Source organism: Physeter macrocephalus, chromosome 12 (genome assembly GCF_002837175.3).
Source record: "Physeter macrocephalus isolate SW-GA chromosome 12, ASM283717v5, whole genome shotgun sequence".
Classification (NCBI taxonomy): domain Eukaryota; kingdom Metazoa; phylum Chordata; class Mammalia; order Artiodactyla; family Physeteridae; genus Physeter; species Physeter macrocephalus.
In genome coordinates this window covers 51,327,890-51,334,054 of record NC_041225.1, presented here as the reverse complement: position 1 = coordinate 51,334,054, position 6,165 = coordinate 51,327,890, and the positions used below count along the sequence as shown (strand labels likewise).

At 41.9% G+C, this 6,165-nt stretch overlaps 1 long non-coding RNA gene across 1 annotated transcript in view; it reads left to right on the top strand.

Annotated features, from left to right (window-relative positions):
• Nucleotides 1-1,864, top strand: part of LOC114487345 (uncharacterized) — a 20,722-nt gene extending 18,858 nt beyond the window's left edge. Inside the window, exon 3 of the long non-coding RNA XR_003682381.1 lies at nucleotides 1,512-1,864. This is a non-coding gene — a long non-coding RNA (uncharacterized lncRNA). The remainder of the gene's footprint in view (nucleotides 1-1,511) is intronic.
• Nucleotides 1,865-6,165: the final 4,301 nt, after the last annotated feature.

Sequence of the window (6,165 nt, the reverse complement as noted above, 5' to 3'; positions counted from 1 at the left end):
AAAAAAAAAAAGAAGTTCAGTAATTAACTATGAACTTAATTTTTCCATGTTATTGATATTTTCCCTCCTTACTAGTTCTCGATCATTGTACCTGGAACACATTCAAAGACAAAACTCTGAGTACGCTTATAATACTAAAGTAAACCAATGGCATGGTGATCTATGCAAGGGTCTTGGAACATTTTGTGAGGTAGGGACAGGTTCACCTAAACCAACACTAAGTGAAGTGCAAAGATAGGGCAGCAACTGGCAAATAGAGAAGCCTTCAGAAAACAAAATTACCAGTTTGATCACAGAGAAACCTAAAAGATGTTGGGATATTTGCAGCTACGTAAATCATTCATATATTGAGTTGAATTTTCCACTTACAATAGGGGCATTAAGTTTATATTACTTCAGGTTCCACAGACTATAACACAGGAAGGTAAGCCTTTAACCCACTATTTCATCTTTTTCTTTTCTTTTAAAAACATTTCCCCTTCTTTCTTCTTGAAAGGTGCAGAAAGTTTTGATTATTACACGGTAATCACTAAGGAAAAATGCTCTTTGAGTCAGTTTATGAATTAAATATTATTCAGCAGTTTTTAAATTTGAAGAAGGATAGTTTTCACACCCATATTTTTAAAAAGCTACTTTAGAAAGAAAAAACATAATAGCTGTTATTGTCATACAGCTGTTCACTTGTTTCCCCCATCCTCTGCCTCTAAGCCCTAGCCATCATAACGTGCAGCTGCACTGTAAAATCATCAGGCAACACACCCTGTCATTTTTAGGACCTTGCCAATGTACTGATTATGCTGTTATACAATGGACTGGATTGCTATAACAGAAAATTGACCACTAGTGAAGATTCTCAATTAGTCTAGCAAGCTAAGACTCTCTCAGTTGTGGGCAGATAAATTTGCAGAGGGAAATGGTGGCAGGGACTCTCTTCCTGGTGGTCAGAGTACACTATTTTCCCATGGGAATAAGGGTACTATAACCAGGCAGAACTTCCAAGAATGCTGATGGTTTTGTTGGGTAAGGGGAGTGCACAGTAGACATCAGACTATAACTTTTTAATCTCAAAAAACAATAAGATCCCTTCTAAAAGCTGAATATTACATCATGCCAAGGTCGATATGACTCCAACTTAAACACATTGGGTCTGCCGGGTAGGAAAATGACCACTAAGTGCCTTTACAAATATTACCAAAGCAAATATTATTGTGTCTGTAACTAAGCTGACCCTGTTTCTGAAGCCAAATATCCACAGGCTTTGGAAACATCATCATTGACATGTGTGAGATGGCACATCATGAATCAGTCATCCATTTACCTTTCACCCATGAGAAGATAACACAAATCATAGCCTATGATCACAAAGAACAATTCCATGGATGTTATTCAGAGTCTGAAGACTGGGGATTTAGTTGGGCTTGGTCTCATGACCATGGACAAGTCACTCACTTTCTCTCATTCTCAGTTTCCTCACTGTAAACAATGGTAACAGTGTCTCCCCTCTTTCACAGGATTGTGGCAATGTGCAAAAAAGTGTCTAATACTGGAAGAGTTCCATAAAAATGCAGGAGTTTGTCTTCTCGATACAGTAGATGGGCTCAAAAAAGATGAAAGCACAGCGAACTCAGATACACACCGCAGACTCCAGAGGTACCCTACTGTGATCATTTGAAAGCAAGTAACCCAAACTTTCAAATCCATAAAACAATGGGAATGTGACACACAAACAGCTAAACAACTCTGGATGGGGGGGCGCGCATGAGCAACCAATACAAAGAGAAAGTGGGACCCAAGGGAGTTAACTCTTTGGGAACAGGTTCTTTGGAACACAAGCTGGCAAAAAAAATAAATAAATAAAACAAGCACTGCATCACAAAATTTGTTTCCTTATAAAAGATCCCACGAAAATAATCACTTTATTTTGCTTCAAACCAGGTCTGGAGTATGACTTGTGGATTCTGCTGCGATTCTAAGTCCATCTCACGAGCCCCCATATAACACCCACCGCACCACACCAATTGCTAAGAATTGGAGGTAATTTCCAGTGGCTCTGGGTTAGCAGACCGTATTGCTGGCTGCTCTTGAACTGGGCTTAGGTTTAGAAGCATCAGGCAGGTGAGAAGTAGATGAAAAATTCCCTCTTCTTGTTACAAATAGCTTGGTCTTCAAAATGTGTAATCTTGTTATAACAGCCTTGAAAAAACATTGAAGACTTTCTCAAAGACATGCCTGAATGCTCTGCTTACTAAACTTTCCTCCTGATTAACCAAAAGACCCTTCTGCTACTTACTCAGTGCTCTTTCTCATCGCCAGCCCTCATTTTGACATTTAACCACATGCAGAAGTACAGAGAGTTAAATTAAATTTTTAGAAGAGTTTGAGAAGTAGGTTTTTCTCAGGGCTCTGTCTCTGGTTGATGACCCAGGCAAGCCACAGGTTCATGGCCCACAAGTGAGAAGGTCAGTCTTCAGATATGGGGCAGGTAGGGGGAGGAGTGTGCACCCAGACAAATGCAGGTGCCGGTAGCCTCCCAGTCAGCAGAGAAAAAAGCACATCTCTCCTCTCCCCCGCCCCCCATCCGCAGTCCCCTGGCCAGCGACCCTCTCTCACAGCCGGGAACAAACGGAGCAAAGAGAGGGAAGGATTGCATCGCTTCTAAGTCCTAAACAACAACAACCTCTTTGGACAACCAACCTTCCAGGCTGAGTCACACAATGAACAGGACTGACACTAGTGTTATCACCACTAAGCGGCTGTTTGGGGTGGGGCATGGGTGGAGTGGCTGTCCTCCAAAGGAAAGGAGTGACAGGAAAAACCGAGGCAAAGGCCAGCAGGGGCAGCGAGAGTGGTGCATTTTTGGGAAATAAAAAAGCTCTCAATTGCTGTTCTGACCAATGTGAGGGCCATCAGTGAACTACTCTCACGGAGAAAAACACAGCTGCCGGTCAGCGCTGCTATATAGCCTGGGCTTGGACTGTCCCAAGAGGAAACCTCACCCTTCCTGCCATGGAGAGTTTGAAAGGGCCGTAACACACATTGCGTGTCTAATTGTATTGTGCTGAAATAGTCTCATTTGCATTTCATGAGCTTTTAAGCTTCAATGTGTGAGATTAGCATATGAGCTCCACTTTTATTTGTTTAATGTGTGCAGATTCTGGAGTCTGATCTCGGTGTCACTTCTGCCTGTGTCATGTATAGCTGAGTGGCTACAGTCTCTGAACTTCAGTTTCTCTAGCTATAAAACTGGAATAATTATATAAAGCACATAGACTTGCTGTGAGGATTATATGAACATAAATACACTTGTACAGCACATCATTTGGCAAAGTGCACAATAAGTGTAAGTTGTAACTATTAGTGCCAATATTATGATGGTAGTAGTAGCAGAAGCCTTGAGCTCTTTTCAGGCTCTACCACTCACTAGCACTGGGACCCAGAAAAATGTTCTACAACTTCCTCATCTTTGAAATGAAGGCATTAAGTTGCGCGTTCTATAATTCCTATCCTAGAATTAAAAGCTTTGGTCCTATGGACATACTATCTGCATGTAAAATAATTATCTCTGTTATTCTGATATTAATATTTTGAAAGTCAAGATATCATTGGGTTTTTAAAATAATCTGTGGGCTTTCAAAAATTCAACACTCTTTATAATTCAAAGGATACTCAGATTGCCATTAAGACCCTCTCAGTTTTATGGTGTGTGACTCTATGATTCTGGAGACACAATTTCACCTGAGAGTTCTTTTCCACTATCAGCCTTCAGAAAAAGGGAAACTATACCAGAAGCAAACTCCCTAAAGAATGGCCCCTTGGGCAGCCGGTGCCCTGCAGTCAGATAGGGAACTCACTGGGCCACGTGGCCGCATGCTGACCCAAGGACCTCACCCAACTGGCATGAAGAGGAACAAAAGAGTTGGAAATATTATTTACTCATTGGACATTCTAGGTTTTGTGAATCCTACATTTTAAGGGAAAGAAGGAGAAAAACCTCCCAATGCCAAACTAGCCAGGTATCTGAATCTGCTTCCATCCCAGATCTTTGGCTGATGTGGCAACTCAAGACCTACCATGCTGAGGGAAACTTGGATAGAACCAGCGTGTCATTTTCAATCCATACTCCATATACGAGGAGAGGCGGTAGGGGTGCAGGGAGAGCAGTGCTCCCTCCATGTAGCAGGCAGAAATTGCAAGCAAATTGTACAGCTTGAGCCTATATGACAATCCGTCAGTCACTTGGGGAAACAAGCACACTTCAGGGTGCCCTGGGTTTCTCACAAGCAAAATAACTGTTTGGTCAGAATTCAAATCAAAACACCACTCTCTGCCCCCACTCTTTAATGTCCAGGCAATCCAGAAAAACGAACTTGTTTGGTTACCTGCCCCCATTGGTCTGATTCAGAGGCCTGTCACTTTCAGAGGTTCACATCATTGATGCAGGGTTCTGCCCTCTCCCTTTCCCCTTTTCTTTTCTTCTTAAACATTCTGTCTGGTGACAACCACTGAAGGACAAAAGCCTGTGAACAACAGCTTTGTTCCAGGGTTGTGCCTGCTTTGCTGCTTTCCCAAGAGAAAGCTCCATTACTGCCGAATGAACCAAAGAAAGAACAAGTCCTCTCAGTTTGGGATGCCAGGACACCCCCCCTCCCCCAGAGTTGATAATTGGCTTCAGACAACACTTTTATAATCCAGGTCATAAACAAGGAAGAAAGACTCTGCCCATCATAAAAACATGAACTTTCCCGTATCTAAAAGAAGGAAGACCAGGGACGACTAAAAATTTTAGCTGTAAAGTGATGAAAGTGAGTTAGAAAAGCTGTAAAGTAATGAAGATGAGAAGAAAAGAATTATAAAGTATATCTTTCAGTGAATTAGAAAGCATGCCTAAAATCTAAATATAATTGCTAATCTAAATTTTATTTTGTTAGCTTTCTGTATTGCAGATTTTTACACATAGTTAAATGAGACAGTCTTCAAAATTGACTAGGAATGGTCCAGTCAGACATACAATTGATTCACAAGCTATTTCTCAAACAACATTTTCAATGGTTAAAAAAAAAAAAAGTTTCAGTGTTAAAACTGACTAAAATCAAATCTAGTCATCAACTCACTTCAATAGTCTCTACTTTGTAACCTGAATCTTGGCTTTGAACCTAAACACCGTGGACCATAAAAATTCCGAATACCAGGAAATAAACTCGCTGTTTCCTAGATAGGAATGAAGCAATATGCCTCACTAATCCTTAAAGTTAGAAAACAACGTTGCTGAAAATAACAGTTTCTAAAAAAAAAAAAAAATCAGTAGAAAGACAAATGGTTATTAGGAACAGGAACAAATAAAATACCTCCTTTAGTGCCAGAAGGAAATCAAAATTAAAAATTGTCAGTGGCTTGCAAAACACGTGTGCACATGTACACACACACACACACACACACACACACACACACACACGCACATACACAGAAGAAAGTTCTCCAGTTACTTACTGGGGCGGTTGGGCGCGGTATTCCTCACATCAGCACCCTGCCTGTTCAGCTGCCAAGTGCCAGAGCTCTCCGCGAGCAGCTGTTTCCTTCATGCTGGGGCTCTGTGTCTTAACCAGTCACATGCACCTCCTGATAAATGCCGCTGCATGCCAGGAGGTCAGAAACTGAAGATCATTATTCTCCTAATTCACAAACCTTCTCGGAACCCCTGTGCTGGCTCAGCCATTTCATTAGCATGTAGAGCAGTACATTCCATAATATGTTTTCTTTTAGTGACAAAACCCAAACAGCTGTTAGGTCACCCTGGAGAGCAGGTCACTGCAAGTGGAAAGTTGATGTGTTTGTATTGGGGAGGGAGTTGGGAGGGATGGGCTGGCAGTCTGTCTGCTCTCTTATCTCCCTCAGGTTTTCATTGGGACACGTGAACAGCAAGAAGAAGGAACCCCAGGCAGTACAGCAGGTGGTGGCAGCTCTTCTTTTCAGGTGCCCCTAGACTACATCAATCTGCCACTTACTTTGCTCCATCTTGGTTTCGTTTTCTCAGCATCCCAGCCTCCAGTTTGTTGGAAGAGCCACAGACTAAGTGGACTTTTCTAAGGAGGGCAGACTAGCAGCCTAAACGAAACTTTCTTAGGTTTAGTTTCAAAGGACAGGGCTGCTGTGCCCAGTGATGCAGAG